Source organism: Rhinopithecus bieti, unplaced genomic scaffold, assembly GCF_001698545.2.
Source record: "Rhinopithecus bieti isolate Rb0 unplaced genomic scaffold, ASM169854v2 scaffold_20169, whole genome shotgun sequence".
NCBI classification, from domain to species: Eukaryota; Metazoa; Chordata; class Mammalia; order Primates; family Cercopithecidae; genus Rhinopithecus; species Rhinopithecus bieti.
Genome location: NW_016810766.1, coordinates 1,916,138 through 1,927,157, shown reverse-complemented (window position 1 = coordinate 1,927,157; position 11,020 = coordinate 1,916,138). Strand labels below are relative to the sequence as shown.

The window sequence follows — 11,020 nt, the reverse complement described above, 5'->3', positions numbered from 1 at the left end:
TATATATATATATATATATGACATGATCTTACTCTGTCACCTAGCTGGAGTGCAGTGACATAGTGACATAATCATAGCTCACTGTAACTTTGAATTCCTGGGCTCAAGGAATCCTCCCACCTCAGCCTCCTGAGTAGCTAAGACTACGGTACGGGTACACACCACCATGCCCAATAAATTGTTAAATTTTTTGCAAAGATGAGGTCTCACTATATTGCCCAGACTGGTCTTGAATCTGACCTCAAATGATCCTCCAACCTCAGTCTCTGAAAGTGCCAGGATTATAAGCATGAGTCACCCGTGCCTGGCTTTAATTTTTAAACAATTAATTCATGCACATACTATTAATTCAAAATGTAAAAAAAAGATATTTACTGAAGATATTTTTCACTTAAATTTCTGTTCTCCCAGGGACTTAAGCTTGCCTATCTAGAGGCACTCTGACAGCTTGTTAATACTCATATTTCAAATGGGTTTTCACCATCAAATTAAATTTACTATAGCTACTATGACATAGACAGCTAGTTTTTCAACAAAAAATCTAGTTTTTTTTTTTTTTTTTTTTTTTTTTTTTTTTTTTTTTTATTCCTGCATGTGGGAAGGGGCTGCTCACTGGAAAATATATAGGCCAGCACAACACTCTTATCAAGTATGGCCATGTGACTGGTTCTTGCCAGTGGCTTGTGACTGGAAGCAATGGTGATTTTTCCAGGCCATGGTTTTGAAGACCTGTAATGGTTCTTCTGCATCTCATCTATTTTCTCTGTCTGCCCCACAGGCTGGATGAGTGGGACTCCTGAGTTGTAAGGACGATAGGAATCACAAATTTCATAGGAAAGAAAACCACCTGTTAAGCATCAACTCTGAAAAATGCATATGGACAAAAAATAAATTTCTATGTGTTAAGCCACTGAAATTTCAGGATTTATTTCTGAGAGCATCTAACATCTGCCTAACACAGAATGGTCCTACATATATTAACATTTTGACGCAATGGTCTTGTGTGGGTAAAGAAAGACAATATTTTCTCTATGCCTAAGAATATTAAAAGATTTTGATAAGTAGTTGTCACTTTTTAATCAAATTGCTAATGCTGATTATATGCAAACACTCTTCACCCCACTAGCTTTTTAATAATTGTTTTCGACCTCTAAAAAATGGATTCTAGTTTAAAAGACAAAAAAAGACTTCCTCTTCCAATGCATTAATGTAATATTCTGTTTGCCATGATTAAAGTCACTTTTCCTTTATCTCTCCACAGACAAGCAGATAATACGTTAGAAGAATTAACTGAACATTGGAATATCTGTCTACAGTTTTATTAAAAATCAAGAGAAAATGTGACATTCTCTAGTTACTTGACCATCTCACCATAAATTCAATGAAATTATATTTTGAGAAATTATCTTACACTTGGAAAAAATTCTTAGACTATGGTTACTCTTAATCTGCCACATCACTTACATTATGAAAGATTAAGTTGTATTTCACCAAGATTGGAAATAATTTTTGTCTGTTCATCACAACCGTTAAAGATCAGTCCTGATAGAAGAAGATGATCTATCATGTCTTAAATCTGAAATTACACACCTTATAAACTGTAGTTGCTGACATACCCCTGGGTAATTCTTGGCAGTAGAACTAATCAGAGATGAAGAAACAATGAATTACCCACATAAGTTTAAAATTAAGAATGGGTTACAGGAATGTGATACTTGATTCAAAGAAAGGTACTAGGTTAGAGATTTAAATATTATATATTGAATGTTCATGTCATAGATTCCCTTGCACTAGAAATAAAATCAGGCTCTTTTATAAGAAGTATGTATATCACTTCCCTTATTTTAACATAAAATGCTGATAAAAATATAATGTAATTCTTTTTGTTAGACTTCATACACACGTTCCAGTTAGTATAGAACCCTCTGGGTATACCATTATAACCTTGATATAATTACTAACACTGCCTATTTTACTTTCAAAATGTCTGTATTTAGACATAAATACAAGCCACCCTGTGCATGACACATCTTTGGTACCTATTATATATCTGTTTCATTTCAATTTCTTTGGGGGGGGGGTGGGTTATTAAACGTAGCTAAAATAACCATCCATAATTTATGCCAAATTTATTCCATATATTAAAAAATGACTGCTGACAGGCCATTTTAAAATTCAGATCAGAAGCTGGAGGGTCCTAATTTAATATATTTGTTATCACAATGCTACACATTTGAAAATAACACAGGGCATGCCCGAGGGAAAGAGGGATTAAGACATAACAATATTAGGTGAAGCTGGGCTGCATAATCAGGATTGTACATAAATACAGGAAAGAAAATTCAGGAGGAAGAATTCTAAAATACTCAAAACATATACAGAGAAACTGAACTCAATATTAATAATGTAATTTAAGACATGAAATACTTTAAAAATGAATCCCAAATATTTTGGGTGTTTTCTGCATGAACCATGTTTACTTCTTTAATTTTAAGAGCTAGTCTATTAAATATTAATAACCATGAAAATCAATCAGGCACTGTCTTACTCATAAATGACTTTATGAAACCTAATAAAGGTTTTAAAATAGTCTTTAGGGTGTAGTCCAAAATAGTACATACAGCATATTATACCTTGCTTATTAATTATGCATTTGCACATGACTGCAGAGTTAAAATTTATTTTTTTAGGCGGTGAGGAATAACACATGAGTTTAGATTTCTCTGAGAATACTGATGAGCAAATTTTAATTAATCTCAACATTAAACAATTTGGAACTCAGATATCTTTTTCTATGTAAAATTGGCAAACAGACTAACCAATATAAATATTGTTGGCAATGATTTTCCTGCCTCATCCGTGCTGTGACTTCCTTTTTACAGTTAATAGCTTCACAGTTGATAAGGCTTATCTACATAAACACTAACAAATAAACATTATCTCCCATTCTAACAGAACGCTAAACTGTAAAGAAAAAAAAAGACAAATTTTAAAGTGAAAATAACTATTACTTGTTTTCACCTTAATCTTAAGCAAGCAATTCCAAATGGTTCACAGATAGTCAGTGAAATATTAATTTTCCAAAAGAAGAAAATAAGCTTGTTTCAAGAACATTGCCACATGATTTGAGATGACCAAATGTCACTACCAATATCCGTTATAGTTCTAATCTAAGTCATATCTCTATGCTGTTGCATATTTCAATGATTTAGACTATTGTCAATTAATAGTACAGATAAATAAAAGTCATAGCAAATTCCATGTATCTATGACCTTACAGTGCCCCAAAAAAGAAAAGGGACATATTTAGAAAGTAAAATTCTCAGATAAAAATTTTACCTCCTCATTCTTATTATCTCCTTGTACACATACAGTAAAATATGCAGAAAGGTCAGCAAAAGAGCCAAATAAATAATAAAATAGCTAAGTAACAAATTTCAATACATTAAAAAAATGTGATTTGAATGAGTTTGCAAATTGCCTTTTTTCCTTTTGCATTTCTAATATTTGCCTCAGTTTTGTTTGATTGTTTTGGGATTTTGTTTGGTTTTACTTCCGTTTATTTATAATGTCAACTGTATTTATTTAGAGGGATTTTTTTTATGGTTCTGTATATTCTCTGAAACAGTCTTTAGCATTTTACAGTAAATTAAGATGAACAGTGTTTATGCTGCTAACTTGATCAATGGAAGAACTAATAGCATTGTTAGATGCTCGGCCTCTGCCAAGTTCAAGCACACCATCGGGAATGAATCAGATGGAACAAGATTGGGGGTACGAAAAGTCAAAGGTGTGTGTGCAAATGTGGGAAGCTGGTAGGAAGCAGTCAGTGGGGGCAGACTGGTCCAGTTTAATGGGTCTTACAGATATTTATTCACTGCTCTCCTCCTATGGAATGCTACCACCTACTTCCTAAGACAGAAGCTTTGGATTTATTCTGTACTTTTTTCTTTTCTTCACGCTCTAAATCCAATTAACAATGAAATCGCCTTTGCAAAGATGATGACAGTGAGAGAAATCTAGCCTGGTTGACTCCATCTTGCTTCTAGCCTCACAGACTGGCTGTTCTGGCTCTTAGAAAAGAGAATGGGCCAGGCTAACCCTAACCACGGGAGGAATTTAGTTTATAGTTCAATTATGAAGCAGGGATGATACTAGTGGCTGGCTCCCTAAAACTGATTCCTTCCTTGTTCAGGGGCTGAAATTGCCTCTTTAAAACTGATGAAAAGTCACAAGATGAGGATTATGGCAGCGGTCTGAATTCTGCAAAAATGTAGGCATAGTTTTTATAATCCTTTACTGCTCAGGAGTCAGGTGGCCAGAGGTTACAAGATTTGTGACTTCTTCAATTGTTCTTTCAGGTAATATCACTAGTGTAGAACCTAAGGTGTTTTTTTTGTTTTGTTTTGTTTTGTTTTGTTTTGTTTTTTTTTGTGAAATCTCTGTCTGTCACCGAGGCTGGAGTGCAGTGGTGCGATCTCGGCTCACTGCAACCTCCACCTACTGGGTTCAAGCAATTCTTCTGCTTCAGTGTCCTGAGTAGCTGGGACTACAGGCATGCGCCACCACGCTCAGCTAATTTTTTTTTTTTTTTTGTTGTTGTTGTTGTTGTTGTTGTTGTTGTTGTTGTTGTTGTATTTTAAGTAGAGATGGGGTTTCACCATATTGGTCAGGCTTGTCTCGAACTCCTGACCTCGTAATCCGCCCACCTCGGCCTCCTAAAATGCTGGGATTACAGGTGTGAGCCACTGTGCCCGGCCAGATTGGTCTTTTGAGACTTTTTGAAGACTTTTGCATGCTGGCAACTGACTGACTCCACACACACTCATGACTCATGACTCCACCAGTTCTGTGAACACCCAATCAGAGGCAGACTTGATACACTGGAAGTGTTTTCCACACCCCTACGATTGCATTCCCCTACTCATTAGCAGCACCCATTCCCTAGTCCCCTGCCCACCAAACTGTACTTGAAAAACTCTAACCTCTGAACCTTTAGGGAGACAGATTTGAGTAATAACTCCTCTTCTGCGTGGCAAGGCTAGTGTTAATTTAACTCGTTCTTTACTGCAATACCACAGTCTCAGTGAATTACTTTTGTCTGTGTAGAGGGCAGGAAGAAACTGTCTGGCAATTTCAACACTATGGTTTTCTCTCAATTCAGTTTCCCTTCTCCATTCATTCCACAGCCACCCTAGATCAATCCTCTCATATCTGGACTTGTTATGTTTCCAATTGGTCCTCATACCCCCATTCTTTTCCCCTTAATTCTATTCTCATTATGCAAGACAGGGACTCCCCTAATGCAAGAATTTATTTTGCTTCCTCACTTAAAACTGCAGTGAGACCTCTTCATGATCATTATTATGAGCTAAATTGTCCCCTCTCCCTGCCCCCAAATTCATGTAATAAAGCCCTAACCTCCAATGTGACTGTATTTGAAGATAGGGCCTTATAAATGTAATTAAGGTTAAACGAGGTCATAAAGATGAAACCCTCATCCAATAGGACTGGTGTCCTTAGAAGAAGAGAAAGAGACACAAGGGATGTAAGGGCACAGAGAAAAGGCCAAGTAAGGACATGGTGAGGACTTGTCTGTCTAGAAGCCAAGGAAAGGCCTTGCTAATACCTTAATCTTGAACTTCTAGCCTCCAGAAATGTGAGAAAATACATTTCTGTTATTCAAGCCACCCCATCTCTGGTATTTTGTTATGACAGCCTTAGCAAACTAACACAGTCATTAGAAAATCCAATGCTCTTAACATAATAAGCAAGCTATTATTTTGCCTTGACTGTAGATACTTCATCTTTTACAGCTCTCTGATTTACACTTTAACTTCAAATGTTCACCAAAGTGCATTAGTTTGCTTCACATCTGTGCAATCCCATACTTCCCCCTTAGCCCATGGTAAAGCCTTAGCCTAGAATGCACTGTGACCCCTCTTTTTTTTTAATGTACAGTTTAAGACTGAGCTAAGATTCTAACCTCTCTATGACATTTTCTAGCTCACCTCAGGCTGCATTAGGAGCCCTTCCAGGTGATACTTTAATTACCTGTATCACTCTCATTGCATCTACCATATTTTATGCAAAGTATTTGTCATGTCTCCCATTACATCTCCTTGTAATTTAGGGACTATTTTAGTCATGTTTAAGTTCCCAGCATTTAGTATGATTCCTGGCTGAGCAGTGTATGTAGAAGAATATCTTAGATGAAGGCTTATTTTCATGGGCATTTTGAGTTTATGCTGTCAATCCTGGACTCGCTCAGCATCAATTCTCAATACTCATTTCACATACGTAAGCTTTTCATAAAGGTCTATAGAAATACAGAAACCCTGGATATGTGTTGCTTGCTTAAAAGTAAAACTCACATTTTGGTATCAAAGTAATATTATTGCCAAAACAACAGCATTTTGGTTTCTCCTATATGTTAAGTTTGAAATCAATGATCTTGAACGTTACGTAATTGACTTGTATCCTTAGACTATGAGTAGAACTACTTACTCATCACAATGTTCACACAGAATATGGAATAATTAATTAGAGTGCATACAGTTGCACTTATTCTGACTTCAGTAGAGTTTGCCAGATGCTTCTACAGAGTACCATCACGTTATCTATGTAGTATTATTGTGGACACACATTTGCTGTTGATTTATCTTATGAAACATCAAGTTCTCTCTGATAAAACAAAATTGACAATCTTCTCCACTCCATGCCTATACATAAACAGTAAAAAATATTATTTACTCTTTTAAGATCCAAATTCTATGAAAATTACTTCCTTATTTTCTGTGGAAGTGAAAGTTATAATGAGACAAATTTAAAGCCTCCCACAAAACACAGAATAGTTCACTTTTGATTTCCATTGTGCTGCAAGACAGTTTCTTTTCATAATCCAAATTTTCTAATTTTTTGTAGATTTTGTGATCATAATGTATTCTTTTTCTTCTTTCTTTCTTTTGTTCCTTTTTTTTTTTTTGAGACAGAGTCTCACTCTGTTGCCTAGGCTGAAGTGCAATGGTGTGATCTCAGCTCACTGCAACTTCTGCCTCCCAAGTTCAAGTGATTCTCATGCCTTAGCTTCCCAAGTAGCTGGGATTACAGGGATACGCCACCACACCTCGTTAATTTTTGTATTTTTAGTAGCAATGGGGTTCCACCATGTTGGCCAGGCTGGTCCCAAACTCTTGACCTCAAGTAATCCACCTACCTTGGCCTCCCAAAGTGCTGGGATTACAGGCATGAGCCACTGTGCCTGGTCACTTTTTAGGTATTATCTATTCAGACTGAAATATTTGATTACTGCTAAAAATACGTTTTGTTTTTTTCTGTTACAAATGAATCACAACATTTACTATGCATTATCTAACAATGCCTCATTTAGTATATGTGTTAAAAAACCAGAAATGTTAGGACTGTAAAAACTGTAGCAATTATTTTTAGAGTAGAACACATAGAATTACTTTACTGAGTTTTAAAGTTCAAATTGAACTAAAGAAAGGGGAAGATAGGATCATCTGAGTTTCAATATTATTTCAAGAGTTTGTTTTTGCTAAGTCATATTATATGACGTTAAATATTTAAACAAATTTAACATGTGATTCATCGGTTATTTCATTCCAAGAGAAAAATATGATGATATTTCTTTGCATCTTTTATAGGCATTTTATACCAGAGCAAAAATACCAGCAATTAAATAATTTCAAAATAATTTTAAAAGTTATAATTAGTACTGAGCATGGCTCATGCTTCTATATCATTTTCTTTTAATTATCTATACCTCAACAACCTGGAGTGGAGGGCAGACACTGACACAATGAAGGCATCCAGGTCTTAGCTCAAAATCAGGAACACAATCGCGTGATTCTAGTCTTACAGAAGAATGTGTTTATAAGCAAAGGACAACTTTGATCATATTTTCACTTTGTGGTCTTTTAACCTAGAACAGCCCAGGGCTTCTGTATTCATCTCCCAGACCAGTGATGACGAGAGAGAGAAAAATCTTAGGTGCAAAAGTTATGATAAAACTGAAATTAGAATTCAAATTTAATTAGTGCCAAAAGTCTCTCTCATGCAGGATCTCCAATCAGATCATAGGGCATCCAGCACTCTAAATGCCTCAAGATGAATAATGAGGTACTGATGTTTTCTTTCAGAATTGAAGACCACCATATGGGAACAGTGTTTGTCTCCTTTGATTGGCTTGGTTTTTGTGGATGCATATGATGCTGCTGCAGGAACCTCAAAGATTCTGAGATTCTGAATCTCTGTGACCGGGGTGAATGGTGCCATTAAACTGAATCCCAGATGTCAGGGAAAACAAACAAACACACACATACACACACACTAAAAAGGATGGGAGTTGGTAAGTTTAATTTTTCAAAAGCATCTGTCCCTTGTTCATTTTTTTTCTTACTGAAAATATCTTAAGTGCTGAGATACAAGTGCTGTATTCCAAAAACTTTGAGCATACATAAAAGAGCCTAATTAAATACTCGTGGTTCTAGTCTTCAGTGGAATGTGTTTATGAGCAAAGGAGAACTCTGATCCCATTTTCACTTTGTGGCCTTTTAACCTAGAACATGACCAGCTATATAGAAAATGAGTAGCAATACATATTTGGAAAGAGCTCTGAAGTTTTCTAAACTCCTAGGCTGGATTGTTTAAGAGGCATTTCCTTACAAGTGTAACTCAATGGTAGCAAACTTTATAGTCTAACCTTTCCCTAAGAGTTTGATTGTTTCTATTCCAGAATTTAGCCTGCTAGGTTTAAAAATGCAGCTGACCACCCACTGTGCTGGTTATTTCATTCAGAGGAAAATGTTGGAGTGTTGGTAATGCCTCTAATCCCTAAAATTCTATTCCTGTTAATTACTAATATAAATAGTGTGTGGGTGACTGTTACTTATGTGGTCTATCAAAATGTTTTCAACAATATTGACAGAATGAAATGGCACTGTGAAACAATATTCACAAGGATAAACCCCCTTCTCTAAAAATCTACGAAGATTATTGCTTGAAATATCTTACTTTAATAGAATAGAGAAAATCTAAGAAATTCAATTATTCAATACCCAGGTCAAAGGAATGATTTGTGGTGATATGATGTGCTACATTTCTGATTAATACAGTGACATTTTCATGGCTCAAAATATAGTCTCTTTTAAGTATGTAGATTAACTCCTGAGTTTACATTGAGAAACTAATAATATCCTTGCTCATAGTTGTAATATATTATACAGTATTACACTTGGCATTGTTATTTCTAGTGAAGGATAAACTGTTTTGTGATTGTTCTGCATAATAATACTGAATTGCCTTTGAAGTAAGGGATGGATAGTTTTGATTGTTTCCTCACCATCCGTTTCTCAAGCTTTCTGTCAAGAACATACAGATTGACCTTTGGTGAGCTTTCTTCCCTCATTTTTCAGTATGTGCTTCACAAAGGATTGGAACCAATCTTAGCTCCAAGAGTGGACACTGATTGCCTTAAGGCAGGGTTTCTCAATATTCATAATACAGAAATTTGGAGCTTGCTATTTTTTGTTGTTGGAGGCTGTTATGTGCATTATAGGACATTTTGCAGCATGTATGGCCTCTTCACAGTACAAATCATTAACATCTTTCCAGTTGTGACAACCAAAAATGTCTCCATGCATTGCCAAGTATTCCATGGAGGCAAAATTACCCCCGGATGAGAGTCACTGGTTTAAGGCAATCTATGCTTCCCATCCTCTCACCAAGTAATTACTTTAGGGATATGATGTCAAGCTGATCCAATAAGGATAAGTGGGTTTTTCTGGAAATGTAGAGATAAAGAGGCTTTTCATTGGACTTACTGAGTCTTGAAACTGCTTTAGCTTTGATGGGGAGACCCTAGGGTTACTGAGGGTTATTACACATTGGAATTCTAAGGAAGCAACCAAACCAGGGTTGGCAGATATAAGACAGGAAGGTCATTTTAGCATGGATCAAGCAACTCAAAGGCCAAGTTCATTATTCAGTTATCTGAACCAATATATTTCCATTTATTTATTAATCATTTACTTATTTTACTACTTATTATTTACTATTTATCTTAAATTAGTTAGATTTTATCCCACTTAAAAGTGAAATTTCCTTAACACATTTGTGATCTAACAACGTATATTCACAATCATGCAGAAGGCAGAATACTAGAAAACTTGTTTTAGAAAACATGAATCACTTTAAGACACATGGATGATGGAAATACCTAAGTATGGTAGTTTGAAAGACTTTAAAATAGTAGTGCCTCCACTTACCTGCTAAAAGAAGATACAAATTTATTTCTATTTATCCATGCACCTCTGAAAATCTTTTCAAAAACAATTATGTTGCCTTCCTTAGCAGAACGGTCACAGCTGAATGCTTACAGAATAGTCCCTACCACCACTGGCATTAAGTATGATAGGGAAAATTAAAATGGAAATATTTATGAGTCTTAGCATGTAAACAGATGCTTTTGTAATATCATCTAGGTTCTGAAAACTGTAGGAAAAATGATAATTTATTTACAATCACGGTTATTTGGACTTCATGAACACAATATCAAATATGTGCAAAAACTTGTTCCCAAAATTATGACCAAAGTTTATTGTTATCTGTGGGAATAGTTTGAATTCATTGTGCAGAACTCATTCAGATTTTAAAAATTCTGTTTAATTGATATAAATTGATTAGGGGAAATATTTTGTTGTTTTACAGTTACTAAAATAAAGATTGTGTTCTATAGGTTTCAAAACTGGTCAAATGGTAGAATATTAAAGAGTATAGTTCTATGAAACAAAAAGACAAAGCAATGGATGTTCCCTGTGTGACCTGAAAGGAAACAAAGTATCTTTGTTGAAATTGGCCTACTAGATTTTTGACCCATTTGGTAATAGATAAATTGAAAACCTGTAAATCACAACAACTCAAATTCAAAGAGAGATAATTTTAAAGTAAAAAAGTAACAGCATTCTTTTTTTTTTTTTTTTTTTTTTTTTTTTTTTTT

At 35.1% G+C, this 11,020-nt stretch overlaps 1 protein-coding gene across 1 annotated transcript in view; it reads right to left on the bottom strand.

Annotated features, from left to right (window-relative positions):
- The window catches only part of LOC108542668 (adhesion G protein-coupled receptor L3-like), a 405,430-nt gene that overhangs the window by 138,960 nt on the left and 255,450 nt on the right, over nucleotides 1-11,020 (bottom strand). The gene's annotated exons all lie outside the window — the stretch shown is intronic.